This window comes from Bos mutus, chromosome 7 (genome assembly GCF_027580195.1).
Source record: "Bos mutus isolate GX-2022 chromosome 7, NWIPB_WYAK_1.1, whole genome shotgun sequence".
NCBI lineage: Eukaryota > Metazoa > Chordata > Mammalia > Artiodactyla > Bovidae > Bos > Bos mutus.
Window position 1 is genome coordinate 75,331,500 of NC_091623.1, and position 21,183 is coordinate 75,352,682.

A 21,183-nucleotide genomic window follows, 5' to 3' on the forward strand; every position below is an offset into this window, starting at 1 on the left:
TTTTATGCTTACCTTGCCCGTGTCTTTTCATTTAAATGTTATTGCAGGTAAAGGGTGCTTTTCAGTGATGCATACATTTTAAAGAAGGAAAGATTGGCCTTGGCAGAAAACTAGTAAAGAGATAAGTGTGGGTGAACATAATTGGAGCATTACCAGTGCTCTTCTGTAGACCATTCCTAATATATACACAGTTTCATCAAGACATGTTGAAGGGGCTCAAACTCCAGCATGCTTTTTATGAGATTTTCCATATTGATGCAAAGATCCTGGAACTCTAATTTTATTTGTTAGCATGCTTACACATCTGTCTTCCTAGCTGAGATGAGCAAAGTATACAGGAAACACATTACAGATAGCAAGCCAGAGAAAAACCAGGGCTTCCAGGTGGTGCAGTGGTAAAGAATCCACCTCCCTGTGCAGGACACAAGATACGTGGGTTCAGTCCTGAGTTGGGAAGATCCTCTGGATTAGGAAGTGGCAACCCAGTCCAGTGTTCTTGCCTGGCGAATTCCATGGACAGAGGAGCCTGGTGGGCTACAGTCCATGGGGTTGCAAAGAGTCGGACATGACTGAGTGCCCCCACACACAAAAACTGAAGTGCAGTTTTTGCAGTGTGAATGGAAGTTTCAGTGCATCAACTAATCAATTCATAGGTGTTTACCCAGTGGTTCTTCTGTATAAGTCCTGTTAGTTACACACTCACTGTCTGGTATAATCAGAAAGGTGATGTTTTATCTTTGAATTATAAGAAAAAGGGTTAATAAAATTAGTTTTTTAACCAGAAATTCTGAATGACTTAATGACAAAAGTAGTGATTTTCATAGGACAGTTTTACTTCTAACATCAGAATTAGTTTTTATTCTATAGTTTTAGACTTGCCATAGTACTTTAACTTCAACGAAGGTATAGTCTTATGCTTCAGAAAACAAGTTCTGTTAGTTTTATAGTCAAGGGGAGTTCTCTTTTCAATTTTCTACTTTACCAGTGAAGAAACCAAACTGGGCTTCTATGGAAAGCAATTCATTGTTTTAGTCAGTTATGGCACAAATGGGTATGAGCAGAGAATTTCTGCTTCTGAGACAAAAGCAATACTATAATAAAACCTATCCTAAGTGTTACCTGTATCAGACAGCACTTTCTTGCTTTCTATTATTCCATATTGGCCTGTTTGTTCTTTGAAATGTCATCAATGACTCTTACAGGGGAACTAATCTACTTTAACTAGTCTCTTAGGTAGTCACTTTAATCTTGGGTTCATGTTACTCCTTTTTTCACTCTTCATTTTACCTCTGAATTTATAGTTATCAGATTTATCAAAGTGACCCAGAGGTCTGGTCATTACATGTAGAATCAATGGAAATGGTGCTGAGTCTGTCATCTGCCATGTCTCTAGAAAAACGAATTTCTCTTCCATCTCTGATCTTAAACTAATTTAGCTTTGAATATTAAATATTAAAATTTATTTGGCTAAAGACAAAATTAAGGATAGAATAATTGGTTCTTGGCAGCTGAAGACTTTCATACATAGAAATATCTTCTAGTAATGAATTTCTTTAACTATCTTAAAAACAGAAAACAAGCATGCATAGAGACCTAGGCAAAGACTTGTTTAAGCAAAACAGTGAACGAAGATCATGGCATCTGGTCCCATCACTTCATGGGAAATAGATGGGGAAACAGTGGAAACAGTGTCAGACTTTATTTTTTTGGGCTCCAAAATCACTGCAGATGGTGACTGCAGCCATGAAATTAAAAGACGCTTACTCCTTGGAAGGAAAGTTATGACCAACCTAGATAGCATATTCAAAAGCAGAGACATTACTTTGCCAACAAAGGTCCGTCTAGGCAAGGCTATGGTTTTTCCTGTGGTCATGTATGGATGTGAGAGTTGGACTGTGAAGAAGGCTGAGTGCCGAAGAGTTGATGCTTTTGAACTGTGGTGTTGGAGAAGACTCTTGAGAGTCCCTTGGACTGCAAGGAGATCCAACCAGTCCATTCTGAAGGAGATCTGCCCTGGGATTTCTTTGGAAGGAATGATGCTGAAGCGGAAACTCCAGTACTTTGGCCACTTCATGTGAAGAGTTGACTCATTGGAAAAGACTGTGATGCTGGGAGGGATTGGGGGCAGGAGGAGAAGGGGATGACAGAGGATGAGATGGTTGGATGGCATCACTGACTCGATGGATGTGAGTCTGGGTGAACTCCGGGAGTTGGTGATGGATAGGGAGACCTGGCGTGCTGCGATTCATGGGGTCGCAAAGAGTCAGACACGACTGAGCGACTGAACTGAACTGAACTGTGATAGTCCCAATATTCTAATTTCAGGTTTCTTTGTAATAGTGATTGACTTAATCTCTTTATCTTCCTTAAATATTTTTCTGCATTTCATTCTGATAGCAATGGTGCCATTGGCATGTTAAGGCTTTAGGTCCAGGGTTTCTACAACATCATCTTGGTCTATGGAGAGAGGAAGCTCTGCAGTGAATCATAGCCTCCTTATGTACACAGTAACCCATACATGGCATTTGATTTAACATTTCATAAAAGAAGGACCAAGAATAAGAATCTAGCATTTTATTTGGTAAAGCATTATACCATCACATACTTAAAACTACACCTGATAATTCTCATTTTAATAAGGGGAAAACATTTGGAAGAGCGCATCAAAGGAAAAAAGAAACTCAAATTGGAGTTATCTTGTTCTTAAGAACAGTATAAACAATTTATTGCAGGCATTTACCAGACAGTTAAGTATCCAGAAAAACTAATCAGGGTTTCATATAGTCTAATAAATACACGACCGTCATTAATATGCAACCAGTCACCAGTATGTGGAGTCACTTGGATCTAGCGTATTTCCTTCTCTCAGTCCTGTTCCTCTGACATCCTATAGTCACTTACCCTGGAGGTCAGATTTAGGTAAAATCCAGTACATACTCAGTTTATACCATAAGAGGGCACAGTTTTGTACTCTATGTGGTTTAAAAAGGATGGTATTTTTGCATCTTGTAACCTTAGGGACAAAAGTTCCAGTGCTCAGTAATTATGTTGTGCAATTCCAGGGAGCTCCACCTCTGATATCCTTCTTACACAGACCGGAGCAGACTTTTTCAACCTATTGGCATTTTGTAGGGAGGATTTAGTTTCAGGGAAAATGAGGGACCACTTAAGATGAATCCTTAGGGAATCTTTTCAATAAAGACATTTGGAAATCACTCTCCTCAAAAACAAAAAATCGCTGCTGTTCCTAAAATGCGGGACAATTAAACACTGTGGAATCTCAGAACCGAGTAGTCAGACAGCCTCAGTATTGTCAAGAATTAGGGCATTGTTTGATAATGTAAAAAAAATGTCTATAATCTATCAGTCAAAACATAAAATGAGTCACAGTTTAAATGTTCATTAATTGAAATTGTATTTTATCAATCATAAAGGCATTTCAGTTAACTTTATATATAATACAACTTATATGTATAAAATTAGGCTACACAGTGTTTGTTCCAAGGTCTCATGGTTTTCTCTGTGATCTGGTTTGCCAGAGGTTCAGGATCTGTAGCTTGGGAATTGTTGGGGTAAAACATTAAATAGAAACAAGGGACTATTCAGATTTTGTTTCATTTTTCACTACAAAAAAATATAAAAGATTTCTGGATAATATTACTTAATGGACTAAGAAAGTATGAGACATAGAACATATTGAAAATTGCCTGCAAATGCACCAGGCCTGATCTAAAAACCAATATTAGTTTTTAAAAACAAGCAATAGAAATTTATATAATCTGAATCTTATGCTGGGGGATAGTTCCTGCAGTGCTTGTAAGGGGATAGTGACTAGTAGTTACATAAGCTAGAAATTGCCAGTCAGTAGACTTCTAAAAAAGTGTATTATAATAATGTTCAGACAAAAGTAAAAAATAGCTTAATAAACTTACACATCCTCCAGCCCCAACAATTATCAACATTTTGCAATGTTGTGTCATCTGTTTTCCCAATTTTTTCTAAATTATTTAAAAACAAATTCCAGACTCCATAAATTCTTTAGAATATTATTACTGATGGCTGATGAGTTTTTCATTACCATAACTAATAATATTAATATCTAATAACTAGTCCATGTTCAATTTACCTAATTACTTAAAACATGTCTTTTTACTATTTTTTAAAGCAAAAATTAAACAAAGTCCGTGCATCACACTTCCTCAGTTGTAAAGTTCTATTCTTTGTGGCAATTTTTCTCTATTTTTTTTCCTCTTTGCCATTTATTTGTTGAAAAATGAACTAGATTTGGACAAATTTTTTACATTCTGGATGTGACCTTCCTTTGTGGCATGATTTACTAATTTATCTTTTTAATTCATTCCCCATATTTCCTGTGAAGGGTCGATCTAGGGAAATCCCTGGTGATCCAATAATCTAATGTGACTCCACACCTCTACTGCTGAGTATAGGAAAAACATAGTATGTTTAGTATGTTTAGAGTTTCAGGCCTCCTCTGATAGGTCTTGGAAGCATAGCCTCTGTGGATAAGGGGGTACTGCGCTACAAAAATTATTTCATGAGTTCACAGAAATAGTAGTAGTTCAAATTGCAGATATTAGGGTACTTAACTTTGATTTTTACACTCCTCCTCCTCCTTTAGTTTGAAAATTTTGCTTCCTAGTGGCATTAACATAATTACATGGTCCTTTTAATCCACAATATGCTCATAATAGTTTCAAAATAACATGCTGTCTTTTCTACAAATAATAAGACCACTGAGTATAATTGAAGATTTCTTTTTCATTCTTTGTGTCCTTAGGATATAACCCACAAGGACTGTATAGTGAAAGCATTTTATTTTTAATCTCTCAACACAATTTCTTTATATGGTTGTTCCACCAACTTAACATAGCTAAATTCATTTGCTTCAATTTCTTTTCAAAATAAAGAGGTACTTTTTCATTTTTTAACTTTAGTTTGGTTTATTATTTATGTAAAATATTTGCAGTGCTCCAAAGTAAAAACTCAAAATGGCAGTATAACTTTCTCCTTATTCTTGTTTCTCTTATATGTAACAAGTTTTAGTATATTTTTCTGTTTTTTAAATAATATGTATGTATGCAAAGACTTAGTGTACATATATGTGTGTGTGTGGATATATACACATACACATGCTATGCTGCTGCTGAGTCACTTCAGTTGTGTCTCACTCTGTGCGACCCCATAGACAGTAGCCCACCAGGCTCCCCCATCCCTGAGATTCTCCAGGCAAGAACACTGGAGTGGGTTGCCATTTCCTTCTCCAATGCATGAAAGTGAAAAGTGAAAGGGAAGTCACTCAGTCGTGTCCGACCCTCAGCCGACCCCATGGACTGCAGCCTACCAGGCTCCTCTGTCCATGGGATTTTCCAGGCAAGTGTACTGAAGTGGGGTGCCATTGTCTTCTCCGACATATGCTATATATATCTATATATACACATGTACATACATATTCTGTCCATGGGTTTCTCAAGGCAAAAATACTGAAGTGGTTTGCCATTCCCTTTTCTAGTGGCCCACGTTTTGTCAAAACTCTCCACCATGACCCATCCATCTTGGGTGGCCCTACATGGCATAGCTCAGAATTTCATTGAGTTAGACAAGGCTGTGGTCCATGTAATCAGTTTGATTATTTTTCTGTCAAACTAATTAAAAGTTAAATTTAAAAATTAGTTTTTGGTTACTTTACTGACAAAGGTCTGTCTAGTCAAAGCTATGGTCTTTCCTGTAGTCATGTACGGATGTGACAGTTGGACTATAAAGAATGCTGAGCGCAGAAGAATTGATGCTTTCCAACTGTGATGTTGGAGAAGACTCTTGACAGTCCCTTGGACTGCAAGGACATCCAGCCAGTCTATCCTCCAGGAAATCAGTCCTGAATATTCACTGGAAGGACTGATGCTGAAGCTGAAACTCCAATACTTTGGCCACCTGATGTGAAGAGCTGACTCATTGGAAAAGACTTGAGGCTGGGAAAAATTTCAGGCAGGAGCAGAAGGGGACAGCAGAGGAGGAGATGGTTGGATGGCATCACCGACTCAATGGACATGAGTTTGAGCAAGCTCCAGGAATTGGTGATGGACAGGGAAACCTGGCGTGCTACATTCCATGGGGTCACAAAGAGTCAGACATGGCTGAGTGACTGAACAGAACTGACATATACATATATATAAACGTGCATTCACTCACATGTGTGCATGTGTTTGTACCTATACTAAGAAACTCCTGTATCCTCTTTTTTTTTTTTACACAAATATACTATAAAAGGTGTTCAACACATTGGTTTATTTCACCTAACAACTTATCTTGGTGATCACTGTTTAACAGTAGAGTGAGGTTGTCCTCATTCATTTTGATAGCTAAACAGTACTCAATTCATGTTTATTTAAGCAGTCTCCTATATATAGGCATTGATCCCCCCACCGGTATTTTCTTAATAAAAATATCATTACAATGAATGATCTTTGTATGTGACATTTTGTATTACTGTCAGTGTATTTTAAAGAAATTTCCTAGTAGATTGCTGAGATAAGGGTAATTATATATATTTTGCTAGACATCAAATTCCCTTGGGTTGTCTCGTTTTTCATTCCCAGTGTATAAGAGTACTGGTTCCTTAACCACAGAGTATGTTGCCAAAATTTTAGATGTTTGCACTTAAATTGTTGAGAAATTATGTCTGAGAATAGTTTTGCATTTTGTATTTGAATGAGGATGCTGCTGCTGCTGCTGCTAAGTTGCTTCAGTCGTGTCCAACTCTGTTCGACTCCATAGACGGCAGCCCACCAGGCTCCCCCATCCCTGGGATTCTCCAGGCAAGAACACTGGAGTGGGTTGCCATTTCCTTCTCCAATGCATGAAAGTGAAAAGTGAAAGTGAAGTCGCTCAGTCGTGCCCGACTTTTAGCGACCCCATAGACTGCAGCCTACCAGGCTTCTCCGTCGCACATTTATATATACTTTGTCTTTCTTTTTTTGTTTCATTAAAAAAATTTTTTTAAATTCTCAAGGAGGCTTTTTGTGTTTATTCTTCTCAAACATTTAATGTTCTTTGCATTTTCTAAGGTATTAAACTTTTTTTTTTAAGGTATTAAACTTTTATCTTGATATGTTACTGGTATTTTATTTTCTAGTTTGGACTCTGTCTTCTAATCTTATGATGTTTGTGTTTGCTATGCAGACACTGTTTTGTCAATGTACAGAAATTTACTAGTCTCTTCTCTTTATTGATTCTATTCATTGATCATAATTAGGAAAATATTCTCCAGTCTTTATTATAAAGAAATTTACCCATTTTATTCTAGTACATATCTGGTCACTTTTTTTTTTCACATTTCAGTTTCTGATGCATTCAAATTTATCACAATGTATAATGTGAGCAACGAACCAAGTATGCACTATTCCATATGAGCATACAATTTTCTGAGCTCTGATTTGAGATCCTGTATTTATTAAGGTTGAGCTTCCCTGTGGACGAGGATTTGTTTCTGGACTTTCTACCGTGTTCCACTATTAAGTCTGGTCATTCATGTGCCAATACCATATAATTTAGTTATAGAAGCTTTATAACATATTTTAATGTCTGGAAGAAGTACTACCACCCCCAACTTTTTAGGATTTCTCTGGCTATCCTTTGGTTATTTTTCCATACACATTTAAAATGAACTAGTATAGCTTTAGAAATGATTCTTATGATATTTTCTTGAGGTTGTATTAAATTTATGAAGTAAATTAGAGAAGGTTATAATTTTTATAACACTGTGTTTTCATATCCAAAAACATGGAATGTATTTTCCTGTCCTTAAGTCTATTTCTGTGTATTTTAGGAAATATGATATTTTTAAGTAAAGCATTTAGTAAAGCATGTTATTATAGCCACACTTCCTTAGTTATATTGACAAGTAAGCTAAACTTCCTAACTTGAAATACTCACATTGATTGATATGAAGTCAATAAATGTCTGTCATAGCAGGTAAGTCTCTATTGAAAAATATTCAAGAAATCTATCCTTTATTACTTCATAAATGATTTTTTTCTACCCTAGTTATCAGAAAAATTTAAGTGAGGCTGGTAATATTTCCATTTGAATATCCTGTGTAGTATATTTCAGTTCAGTTCAGTTGCTCAGTCATGTCCGACTCTTTGCGATCCCATGAATTGCAGCACGCCAGGCCTCCCTGTCCATCACCAACTGCCAGAGTTCACCCAAACTCTTGACCATCAAGTCGGTGATGCCATCCAGCCATCTCATCCTCTGTCGTCCCCTTCTCCTCCTGCCCCCAATCCCTCCCAGCATCAGAGTCTTTTCCAATGAGTCAACTCTTTGCATGAGGTGGCCAAAGTATTGGAGTTTCAGCTTTAGCATCAGTCCTTCCAAAGAACACCCAGGACTGATCTCCTTTATAATGGACTGGTTGGATCTCCTTGCAGTCCATGGGACTCTCAAGAGTCTTCTCCAACACCACAGTTCAAAAGCATCAATTCTTCGGCGCTCAGCTTTCTTCATAGTACCCCATAGTGAAATTAGACCTTTAGTCATATATTCATCGGAGAAGGCAATGGCACCTGACTCCAGTACACTTGCCTAGAAAATCCCATGGATGGAGGAGCCTGGAAGGCTGCAGTCCATGGGGTCGCTGAGGGTCAGACACAACTGAGCGACTTCAGTTTCACTTTTCACTTTCATGCATTGGAGAAGGAAATGGCAACCCACTCCAGTGTTCTTGCCTGGAGAATCCCAGGGACGGCGGAGCCTGGTGGGCTGCCGTCTATGGGATCACACAGAGTCCGACACGACTGAAGTGACTTAGCAGCCCCAGCAGCAGCATATATTCATATTTACATATAGATGGTCTTAGGGTCAGGTAAACTTTAGCCCTCATACCTTAATTCAATTTAACTGAATGTACAATTAAATACAAGTAGACACAAATTATCTACTCATTAAAATGCGTTAGATCCTGATGAAATTGTTTTCTTTTCTTTTTTTTTAATTTAATTTTATTTTTTAACTTTACAATATTGTATTGGTTTTGCCATATATCAAAATGAATCTGCCACAGGTATACATGTGTTCCCCATCCTGAACTCTCCTCCCTCCCCATACCATCCCTCTGGGTCGTCCCAGTGCACCAGCCCCAAGCACCTTATGTTTATATCTATCTGCATGATCCTCTTTATTATTTTGATCAAATTAAATAAACTGAATAGTAATGCAAAATGTCTATTCATAGAATAGAAAAACAATCTACCTGAAGCTTGTGCAAGCCTTGTGGTTGGGCTCCTTAATATGTAACAGAACTATCTTTGTAACTTTAGGGACCTAGGTTAGAAGAACTTCCCAAGCAGCATTGTGTGCAGTGGTTCTCATATGAGAGTGGTACCTTGCCATTCATGGGGAATCTGGGAGTAGGTGCGGATATTATTTGTTTGACATATAAACAGTGGGGAGAACAGTGTTACCATTTTGTAGACAAGACCAGGAAAGCAGATGTTTAGCTACAAATAGAGTCTTTGTGATGGAGAATTATATTGCCCAAGTTCTGGGTGAGGTATTGGAAGTCTCCCAGGACATCTGGATTCCTTGCTTTTGTGTTCCATGGTTAGGACACCATTAATTATTCATTCAGAATTCCCACTGAATTCAGATTCCTGTTGAGTGAGGGCATAAGTAGAATTAGACCAGCTGATTATTTGTCATATTATTTATGTGTGACCAGGAGCAAAGTTGTGTGCCTTTTTTCTAGTGGAGCCCATAAATCAATAAACACGATGTAGTATGCCAGAGAATATGAAGCTCAATTTGTGAAGGTCTGTTTTTCATTCTAGTGCTTATATATTTTTGTGCAGGACTTAGATTGAACAGAAATTATTAAAATTATGTTTTCCCTAATGCATGTTCCTGCAGGGAAAAATAAAAACCAGTTAAGGGATACTGAGGCATTGGCATAACTTTATTATTTCCACTTCTCACACTGCAGTAGTTCCATGGCAAGAATATGTACCTTCCTTAACAATGCCAAACAATATTTCACTACTGCTATGAGGATTGTACTTTGAACACTCTTTGTCCTAAATATCTGCTCCATGGTGCAGCAAAGTTGTTCTCCTTTTTCTGAAAAGAAATATTGTTTACAAATTTATGCTCTTGAATCTGCCTACTGAAGTGATGCTTCTTTTCAAGGTGCCATTTCTGGAAACAAGGTCATTAAACTTCAATTGAAAGAGCAGGTCTTATTATTTTAACAGTAATACTTGGCAAGATGTTCTTTGGGAAGTAAGTGTAATTGTTATCATGTGTACTGGCTTAGGGAAAAACAAACAAACAGTAAAAACCAAAAGAAAATGTTAGGTAATCATTTAACCCTTTTAAAAGGAAGAAGATATTTACTTCAAAGTTAAACAGATTCATTAAATACATACTGATACAGAAAACACATGTAAGAAGATTAATGCTGAGTATCAGCAGAAACTTTCTTTTTAAATTCCAAGCACCAAGGATAGCCTACCCAAACTAAAAAGCCTACAGTCCTGCAAGTCACTACTGCAGTCTTGCTTAAATATGTCAGAAGTGGGCACAGGAAATAAGAGTTGGCAGTTTTCCTGCCTGTTATAAAAAGACGGAAGCCCATCATGAATGAAAGCACACAACACTACATTTGCCATCTGCATAGCTTCCAAACCTCTTGTATTTTATAGCAGTAGCCTGCCAAAACCCCAGCAAGCCAAAACCAGAATAAACCCCAATATGAAAGAGAATATGGCAAATAATAAAATCATCCAGACAGCAGAGAAGTAAAATTGCAGAAAATCAGCCTGAAATAACAAAACTGTCAAGCAGAGTTGAGAAAGCTAGGAAATGCCTACAAAAGAGGATCTGGAGGAAAAATGAAGGCTGAGGATAATACAAACCATTGTTCAGTTGAAAGGTTTTGCAAAGCAAGTGTGCTGGCTGGTAAGAAAATATTAAGCTTTTCCAGAAAATTGTTACTTCCTAATTTCTAATATTTTAGTTATGTTTGCTTGCAATAAAGCAAACTTTATGTCTTTGAACTGTTGGGTCCCATTTTATTTTGATAAAAGAATAGACTTCCAAGAGATATTCAAAACAAGTCAGGGTTTAATAGCCTTTAATTTGTCATTTGGGATATATTAAAAGTTAGAAGGCAAATAAACATAGCTTGGCAACATTTACAGTTAATAAAGTTCAGTTCATTTTTAAGCAGTTGCTAAGGTGATTTTGACTTTGATTTTTCATAGGTTACTAGTGCAACTCTAGCAATCAAATGTACCAAGCTCCTCCAATATATATTAATAGAAAATCAAGGAGAAACAGGTATATATAGAAATTTTTTGAAGTGACCTAAGCTTCATCTAAGGAATGAAAAGGCAAATTAAAATGAGTTCATGTTTTAGGCTGTAGACCATCTCTATTCCCACTCCAACCCCTCCTCACATTCACAATTCTATCCTAAAAGCAATATTGAAGGTCTCTCCCATATCCTTAAAAGCTGGAAGATGAAAGCATGGAAATAAGGTATTTGCCAAACAGATTTAAAAGTGTGTGTGTATGTATCTTTTATTAAATACTCAGTCTTGGTGGTCTTTTCCATCTCTGGCCAAGGCATCTCTTTTGGATTTGGATTCCCCAAATCCAGTTAAAGATGATAATGGACAGTTAGGTTTTCTATCTGGTTGACAATTGCACCTCAGAGCAGGGCTCTGCAGAAATTATCGCTTCTAATGGTCATCTAGAACTGGAAACACTTCCATATTATATCACAAGCCCTTGAGATCTGGACATCCCTTCTACTCAATGTTCAAAGTCTATTGACAAGCCTTGTTCTATTAGGTCCCAGGAAGTGCTCAAGACAGAGAGACTGGGCACACACTAGGCTCAACACACTTTGAGATTGGAGGAAGTGGGTAAATTTTGCAATACTAGGAAACACAGTGATGTTTCTAGTTAGGGTTCTTAAGAATGAGGATGTTTACTTTATCTGTTAGTATATCAAGAAGCATGAAAATAAAGAGTGGGGAGAAAAGAATTGTTAGGGTCAAAGAGAATGTCAATAGAAGAAAGCTATGAGGAGATATTAGGGTTTCCTTGGTAGCTCAGCTGGGAAAGAATTGACTTGCAATGCAGGAGACCCAGGTTCAATTCCTTGATTGGAAAGTTCCCCTGGAGACAGGATAGGCTACCCACTCCAGTATTCTTGGGCTTCCCTGGTGGCTCATACAGTAAAGAATCTGCTTGCAATGTGGGAAACCTTCGATCCCTGAGTTGGGAAGATCCCCTGGAGGAAGGCCTGGCAACCCACTCCAGTTTTCTTGCCTGGAGAATCCCCATGGAATGAGGAGCCTGGTGGGCTACAGTCCATGGGGTCGGAAAGAGCTGGACACAACTGAGTGACTGAGCACAGCACAACATGAGGAGATATTACTTCACTTTGAACTCCTAGAGCTTTATCAAGTAAGGGACAGAGGGGATCCATCTTTTTCCTGGGTGCTTTTGCTCCAGGCTAGGCGTTGCTGCTCCTGAATATATATTCAAGGTGCTCAGAGTCTATGAAGGAAACTGGAGGAGTAAGACACTTGAGTTTCTCTAGGGACTTTTTCTAGGGATGGTGGCAACTCCTTTAAGACAGAAGCATCTCTTAGCTGTTTTTTTAGGCAACCCTGTGCTAATTTCTATTTGTACCAAAAAAATCCTTATCTCAAAGCAGATTAGTGCAGAACAGGGACCCATAGTTTGGTCATAATGAGGATGAACTCAGGGTCCCCTGTAGGGTATTGAGGAGAGCAGGAAGCAAGTGGCTGGTGAGATTATTGCAGATCAGCTTTGAGGTTTTCTGTTTCTAAGAGCACAAAAAGCTCCTTACAAATAGGGGCTGTATCTTTGTATCACTGGTTTTAATCTGTTCTCTGATACACAGTGAGTGCTCAACAAATGGTGTTTCAATAAATGAATATCCCAGTACAGTGTACTCTGAAGTCATTTAATTAGATATGAAGACTGACTCTGCTATTTATTAGGTGTGTAACCTTGGGTAAGTTAATTAATCTCTCCGAACCTCAGTTTCCACATCTATAAAATTATAATTATCATATTCAGATTGCTGTGAATATTAAACAAGAACATTGAAAACACCTAGGACAATGTTTCTTATTTTCTCTCTTCCCTCTGCTCACTTATTTTCCTTGAAATATCTTCCTATCTTTAATTTTTATTTTTTTATTCATTTGCCAAGATTGAGCTCAAGCATGATTTTCTCTGAAGAATTTTTCCCCATCCTGCTTTTCCCTTCTCCTCCCACCTAAGTGGGTATAAGCTTTCCTTTAAGCCCATTTGCTGTTGTATTTGTTTTGCAATCATAATTCAAAGTCCGTCTGGCTATGTTTTATTCAATGACTCATATTTGTGGGATGGGTTGTATTTCTTCTTATTAAAATGTATTTTCCATATGAAAAATATATAAGCAAAATATCCACAAAAAAATCATTACTTGGTTCCAGAGGAAAGTTTCATATGAAAATTGTTCTGTGTAGCAGGAAATCTATGAATCCTTAGTTTGCTATGTGAGATGAACCTGTATAGATCAGTTTAAAAAGTTTGGCATCAATAATAATTTTTTTCTATTACCTATCTAGAACTTATATCAATGAATCTTTGTACTATGTATCACTTGACAAGTGACAATAAACAAGATTCTTTATGAAAAAATGTTATTCAAATGTGCAAATTAGAAGAATAAATTATGGTTCTAGTCCAATGAATGGTCAACCTGATCCTCCTTTTTTGGCTAGTCTTGAGTATGGTTTATGCTTGATTATGGTGGATGCTTTTGAACTGTGGTGTTGGAAAAGACTCTTGAAAATCCCTTGGACTGCAAGGAGATCCAACCAGGTCATTCTAAAGGAGATCAGTCCTGGGTGTTCATTGGAAGGACTGATGCTGAAGCTGAAACTCCAATACTTTGGCCACCTGATGCAAAGAGCTGACTCATTGGAAAAGACTCTGATGCCAGGAAAGATTGAGGGCAGGAGGAGAAGGGGATGACAGAGGATGAGATGGTTGGGTGGCATCATCGACTCAAAGGACATGGGTTTGGGTGGACTCCGGGAGTTGGTGATGGACAGGGAGGCCTGGCATGCTGTGGTTCATGGGGTTGCAAAGAGTCAGACTCAACTGAGCGACTGAACAGAGTATGGTTTAAGATGATATTCTAACAGCTTTTCTAATGAAATATCTTTTGATAACAGATGTTATAAAATATCTATTTCATAACAAAGAAAATAAGAAATAAAGAATTAGGGATAAAAGAATCAAAATCTAAGTAGAACTAAATTGAAATAGTCCTTAATTGCAATAGTTCTTAAAGATGACCTAATTCATTGCCTACAATTGTTCTACAGGCAAGGAATCAGATCCAGAGGGGAGACTTGGTTAAATCGCAAAACTGGTAAGTAGCAAAGAGCAGAAGAGATTACAGTTTTGGCTCTTTTTTCTCACCACTACAAGATATTATTTGTATTTCTGCTTGTTTAATTTTCTCACTTGGAAAGCCATTATCCTTATGTAAGTTTTAAGCTGAGTCCATCTGATGCAAAGACAAAAGGCTCAAGAGTAGAATATTCAGAAAACTGTTTGCTATTAGGGAGGCATATAGTTAATCATGGTTAGTTGAATGGCTTTACTTTCCTTAAAATATGACTTTAGGTAGGGGAGTAGCAGATCCAGCATTCTCACCTCCAAAGCAGTGTATGAGGAAGAATCTGAAAAGGTAAGACATTTGTGTTAATTCCTTGTTCTGTGGTGGTCTCACTGTAAAAACGATTGTTACTCCATCATGCAATAGAAATGTGAGAACTGTTGAGTATTTAAATTGCAAATAGGATATTTTTTAATACATTTTCTAAAATACTGCATAATTCAGAGTTATTACTGTACTCCTATGGGGAAGAGAGTCTTAGCACTTCTTTATTAGCTTTAGTTTCCAGTAATCAATCAGTAATTACATAATAAAGAGATGGAATTGGATGTTTAGCACAAAAATATGTAACTGCCACATGTTCCTGTATTATAATTAGCCCTTGACTGTGATCATCAGTGGGGAGAGAAGTTGGAATACCATCTCTCTGGGACTCCCTGGAAAGCCCAGCTGAGATGGACCTTGAAGAATCTCTTCTACTCTTGTTCCTCTCTTTCTGATAGTGAAAATGATGTTTAACTCCTTATTGTGAATAACGCCACTGCAGAATTACTTGAACGCATGAGGCTACATCCTTGCTACAATGAACATTCTCACTCTAGCCTGTGCAAAATGAGCAGATGTTTAGCGCCTTCTGTCCATGATATAATTGAAATGCTTAAAAGTACCCTCCGAAATTGAACACTGACTGAATGTTTGATAATATTAAGAATATATCAAGGTAAGTTTTTAGAAATGATGATCATATTGTGGTTATGTTTGTTAAAAACAAAACAACAGGCACCAAATGGGGCGGCTTGTGCCAGATCCTGTGTTACCAAACTGAGGCTTAATTATACTTTTGGCTCTCTCCAAATGTGGTCATAGGTTGGGAATCACATGATCAGTGCTAGTTAGGTAATTGTTCTGACCCCACCATCCTCTGAAGGAAAGCAGTCTTTCCATAACCACTCTGCTTTTAAGCCTAGTATACTTCCTTGTTCCTGCTACTTTCTGCCCGTAAAAGTCTTTCATTTTGTACCATTCCTAGGAGTTCCTTTCTATCTGCTAGATTAAATCCTGCCTGATTCATGTTTTACTGAAGAAAGCCAATAAGATCTTCAAAATTTACTAAGCTGAATTCTGTTTTTTAAAATAATTTTTATAAAGAGTCCTTAATATTTAGAGGTATATATGGAAGTATTTTTGGGTGACATAATATGACATCTGCAATTTTCTTCGAAATAACTATGTAGCGGGGTAAGTGGAAAAATATGTGAAATAGGACTGGCTACAAATTGGTAATTGTTGAAGGAGGATAGTCTTTATAATTTTCTCTTTACTTTGTTAATGCTTGAAAATTTTATAATAAATTATAAAAAGATAAAATACATAAAATATATTTTTTCCTGTTTCAGACGAGGCTGCCAGCATGGTTGATCAAACTCTATCAGTTAATCCACTTTCATGAATTAAAAACTCTTGTAACTCTAATAAAGTATTAATGCAAAAACCAGAGTTGAGGGTAGGGGAAAATTTAACAAAACAAGAACCAAACCTACCTATTAATTCTTGACACATGTTAACTTTGTTATTATTGATAACATGAGGGCATATTATTTAAATTTAATATTTGATGTATGGCAAAACCAATACAATATTGTAAAGTAATTAACCTCCAATTAAAATAAATAAATTTATATTAAAAAAAAGAAAAGAAAAAAAGAAAGTATTGGACACTTTCTATGTACCAACCACTATGTTAAATGCTGGGAATATAAAGATGGTTAGACATCATCTATAACTATATAATGTATTTTAAGTGGTGTAACATAAGTTAGAATAAAGTGCTGGAGGAACCAAAATGAAAGAACAATTTTTCTTCAGTGGTTGAGAATAAGGACCATGAAAAGGAGATAACTGAGCTAGACTATGATTGAGGAGGAGTTTGCTGTGTAGAAACGTCTGTTTTTAAATAGGATTATCAAGGATTACTTAATTTGTGTTACCCTCTGCATAAGGAAATTTCCTGAGGGAGTGTTCATCTGCGTGTTCCGTGGTTCCATGTGGTTTCCAGTGGCCCACCATTGACAGGGGCCTTAGGCCACGATTCATTTATTCATTTGATCAGAATGACTTGCTTAGGAGAAATAAGTTGATAAAAGGGGAAATGGCCCCGTAAGAAACTGAGAGGGTGGTATGCTAACAGTGCTAGTTTTGCCAGGTGTTAATTTCAGTGTGATGGAAAAGTATCCCTAATTGATAAACTCTTCTATCTAGCTTTATAGTACTTCACTTTTTACATAGCATCCTCAAGATCCACTCCTGGGGACGCTCTCCTGGTTCCTGTTGCTAGGTACAGGTTAGGTCCTACAGGTCTTTCAACATACAATCTCTCTTTTGGTACGCCCAGCATTTCAGATATGGGCCATGTTGTGACTTGACTCTGTTTATGGATGTGATGACCCGGGAGATAGAGGGACAAATCCTTCAGGGCATGCCTTGTCTTGGAAAAACCTTGCTTTATTTGAGGTATTTTCATCTTCACGCAAGCGTGGGATTGAGGGCACAGGACTGCATCTTCTAACAGTAGGTGAGAGCTAGTCCACTTTCACAGAAGCAGAGGGTTCAGGGATATCTACAGTTTGTTTCTCAAGTGAACAAATGAACCTTTGTTCATCTTCTCAAATGAACCTTTCCTAAATTTCCCGTTCCTTTACTCTCAGAGCTTCCCTGGTAGCTCAGAGTTAAAGAATCTGCCTGCAATTCAGGACACCCAGGTTTGATCCCTGGGACAGGAAGATCCCCTGGAGAAAGGGAATGGCAACCCACTCTAGTATTCTTGTTTGGAAAATCCCATACATAGGGGAGCCTGGTGGGCTACAGTCCATGAGGTTGGACACAACTGAGCGACTAACACTAAACAGCCAATAATTACTATCATAATGTCTATTTAGTTTTCTTATTACTATGTATAGCTGTCTAAAATGAATATGCTTATTATCTTCACTGGCCACTAGAATGCACATTTCATAAGAGTAAGGAGCATTTGTTAGTGTAACCACATTGCATAGGATAGTATCTAGCTAAGAAATAGTATCTATTTCTTTCCTAGATAGACTGATTAATTTTGCATCCACATGGGTGATATTCTGCCCATCTAGATTTCCTCTACCAGGCCAGCTTATTGGTCCCTTAGTTGCTATAAACGTTGGTTGCTCACAGCTCCTCTTACCCAGAGATTCACCTTAATTAAATGAAAGCCACCCCACCCAACAAGCAAATTCCCTCATACCAGGGCAGTCCACAGTCAGCCTCTGGCCCTTTTGCTCCCCAAAGGATCTGGCTAAAGCTAGAATCCAAACAAAGCACATCTGAGTCTAGCTCCTTACTATCAATTCAGTTCAGTCCCTCACTCATGTCCAACTCTTTGCAATCCCATGAATCGCAGCACACCAGGCCTCCCTGTCCATCACCAACTCCAGGAGTTCACTCAGACTCACGTCCATCGAGTCAGTGATGCCATCCAGCCATCTCATCCTCAGTCGTCCCCTTCTCCTCCTGCCCCTAATCCCTCCCAGCATCAGAATCTTTTCCAATGAGTCAACTCTTTGCATGAGGTGGCCAAAGTACTGGAATTTCAGCTTTAGCATCAGTCCTTCCAAAGAACACCCAGGGCTGATCTCCTTCAGAATGGACTGGTTGAATCTCCTTGCAGTCCAAGGGACTCTCAAGAGTCTTCTCCAACACCACAGTTCAAAAGCATCAATTCTTCGGCGCTCAGCCTTCTTCACAGTCCAACTCTCACATCCATACATGACCAATCGAAAAACCATAGCCTTGACTAGACGGACCTTTGCTAGCAAAGTAATGTCTCTGCTTTTGAATATGCTATGTAGGTTGGTCATAACTCTCCTTCCAAGGAGTAAGCGTCTTTTAATTTCATGGCTGCTGACTCTCTTTTGAGGACTCTGAGAGTCCTGAGAGTAAAGTGAGTGTTAGTCACTCAGTCATATCTGACTCTTTGTGACCCCATGGACTGTAGCCTGCCAGGCTCCTTTGTCCATGGGATTCTCCAGGTAAAAATACTGTAGTGGTTTGCCATTTCCTTCTCCAGAGTATCTTCCCAATGCTGGAATTAAACCTTGGTCTCCTGCACTGCAGGTGGATTCTTTACCAACTGAGCCACCAGGGAAGCCTGATTGCTGAGTAGTGTCTTAATTTGATACTTATTAGTTAGCAAGACATGAGAGAACATGCAAAATGTAGTAAAGAATTTGCTTTTTTTTTTTTTTTTTCCTCTGAAGAAGTGAGAAGCTACTGAAGTTGTTTAAGTAATGAATAGGTTGTTATGAATCTATTCAGGGAGAGAGTCTGTGTATATAAAAGTGTATATGTATACATGTTTATATGTAGGTATGTATATAGAAATAGATGAATATAGACATACATATGTATATTTTAAAATTAGACTAATACACTCTACTTTGTTTTTTATGTAGTACATCAGTAGATAATCCTGCCTTACTCTTTTTAGATTATATAGTATTCTGTTATGGATTTAACATTCAACTTACAGTGATAGATATTTACATTATTTCTAACCGTTTGCTAATATGAAGATTTCTTCCATGAACATTTTTGAACATGTACATTTGTGTACCTATGTAAGTATATTTGTGGGATACATTTCTAGAAATTGAAAGTGGTATCAAATCTTAAATTCCCCAGGTTTTGCCAAACAGCTCTCCATAGTTTGTATCGATTTATGCTCCCACCCACAGGATTTGAAAGTGTCTTGTTTTCTCATCTCTTCATCAAATACTGTTATGTTCAGACTTTTTGATGTTGATGATCATGTTTTTTTTTTCAATCTAAATTGGATGTGTGATGTAGTTTTAATTTAAATTGTTTGTATTTTGATTAAATTTGAATGTGTGTGTGACGATATGTGTGTATTGTCTTATACAATACAATAAGCCTGTATTGTATATAGGCTTAAAAGTTACTTGAGTGCAGAAGAGTGTATGTTGTAGAGATATTTAGATATTTAGAGATATTTAGATTTTAGAAATACTTTGAAGGTAAAATCAAAATTGGAAAAGATCCTGATACTGGGAAAGATTGAAGGCAGGAGAAGAAGGGGATGACAGAGGATGAGATGGTTGGATGGCATCACTGACTCAATGGACATAAGTTTGAGCAAGATCTGGGAGTTGGTGATGGACAGGGAAGCCTGGTGTGCTGCATTTCATGAGGTCACAAAGAGTTGGATATGACTGAGTGACTGAACTGAACTGACTAATGAGAGGTTTGGGTCTGTATAATGTATCTCCAAAATTATAAACCATTGAAAGTTACATTCATGTAGTTTTCCCAAAATTCAGCTCACAGGCTGCCTTTGGAATGAGAAATTTCCTGACTTCTTCAGAAAGGTGGATAGCTCCTCTTGTGCTCCATTAGTCTCTGCATATATATCTGCTCAAGTCCTTACCACATTATGTGTGCATTTTTTAAAAATTGACTTCCAAAGTCTTATACACTTATATAGCAAATATCCAAACAATACAAGAATGCCTGCTGTAAGCAGGTATATTGTTATTTTGTTCTTTAAACCTATTTCTGAAAGGGAATTCCTTAGGGTCTGACTTGTACAAATCTCAAAATTTTCACTATTGTATTCTTTGCATATAAAAGTATAAAATTCATTTATACATACAGTTTTAAAATATCATGATCAAATAATATATACTATTAACTTTTTCAATATTAGTGTACTCTTTTTTCCTAGTTAATGCATACAAATCTGTCTAATCCTTTTTCAGAACTCATAGAGGATTTCATTAAATGGATATAACCTAATTGATTAAAATATTTCTGTATAAACCGGGCTGCCTCTAGTTTTTCCCCATTACTTATAATGCTACTATAAATCTGTCTGTTTATCCATCCATCCATCTACCTATCTTAAAGAACTTATACTTTCATTTCAGTTGGATACATTCCCAGAGTCAGATTTGGGGGGCAAAAGTTAGGCAGTTTTGTAGTTTAATAGATGTTTCCAGATTACTTTTTCCAAAAATTTATCATAATTTCTAAACTTACCAACAGTGTCTGAGAGAAAATATTTTCCTAAGCTCTTATCAGTGCTAAATTCTGTCAGTCTTTAAAGATCTTATCAAATTTTTGGACAAAATTTTGGCACTTTCTTATCTTTATAATTTCCATATTTTTCTAACTACTAATGAAATTGTGATTCTTCAGTATTTTCTCATATGTAAAATATCTTTTCATAGCATTTGTCCCTTTTCATAGTGTGTAGTTTATACATTTTAGAGCTCTTTTTTTTAAATTTGCAATATTACAGGTTGTTTAAAGTGTTTTTCTCTTTATCTTTTGACTTTGCTTATGGGGTCTATGGCTATGTAGTTTTTCTTCATGGAAACATATCTACATTTTATTTTTATACCTATAAA

At 37.1% G+C, this 21,183-nt stretch overlaps 1 long non-coding RNA gene across 1 annotated transcript in view; it reads left to right on the forward strand.

Annotated features, from left to right (window-relative positions):
• The window catches only part of LOC138988643 (uncharacterized), an 824,542-nt gene that overhangs the window by 204,520 nt on the left and 598,839 nt on the right, over window positions 1-21,183 (forward strand). The window contains exon 3 of the long non-coding RNA XR_011464915.1: window positions 14,433-14,479. This is a non-coding gene — a long non-coding RNA (uncharacterized lncRNA). The remainder of the gene's footprint in view (window positions 1-14,432; window positions 14,480-21,183) is intronic.